The sequence below is a fragment of the Arachis ipaensis genome, chromosome B10, assembly GCF_000816755.2.
Source record: "Arachis ipaensis cultivar K30076 chromosome B10, Araip1.1, whole genome shotgun sequence".
Classification (NCBI taxonomy): Eukaryota; Viridiplantae; Streptophyta; class Magnoliopsida; order Fabales; family Fabaceae; genus Arachis; species Arachis ipaensis.
The window spans coordinates 24420817-24421237 of record NC_029794.2 but is presented as its reverse complement, the minus strand read 5'-3'; positions in this window follow the sequence as shown (position 1 = coordinate 24421237).

Below are 421 nucleotides of genomic sequence, written 5' to 3'. Positions count from 1 at the left end.
GTGAGGAGAAGAAGATGGCCGCAGTGGTGCTATGTGGTAGCTGGCGGCAAGACAGAGAAGGCGAGAGACAGGGGATGAGAAAGAGAGAATGGGTTTTGTGACACGTTATTTGGTGATGGTGGAAGAAGAAGAAGAAAGGCTCGACGATGATGATGGAGTGGGCTCGATGGACATGGCACGAGGAGGATGGTGTCTCTGAGGTGTGGTGAATCCGAATAGAAAGGAGAATAAAAGGAGGAGAAGGAAGGAAGAAGAGGAGTTTCCGGCAATGGGTGGCGGCACTGTGGTGATGAAGGTGATGAGGGATAAGGCTTGGTAATGATGGTGGTATGGGAAGAAGATGATGGCGTGGAGAGAGAGAGAGAGAGAGAGAGAGAGAGAGAGAGAGAGAGAGAGAGAGAGAGAGAGAGAGAGAGAGGAG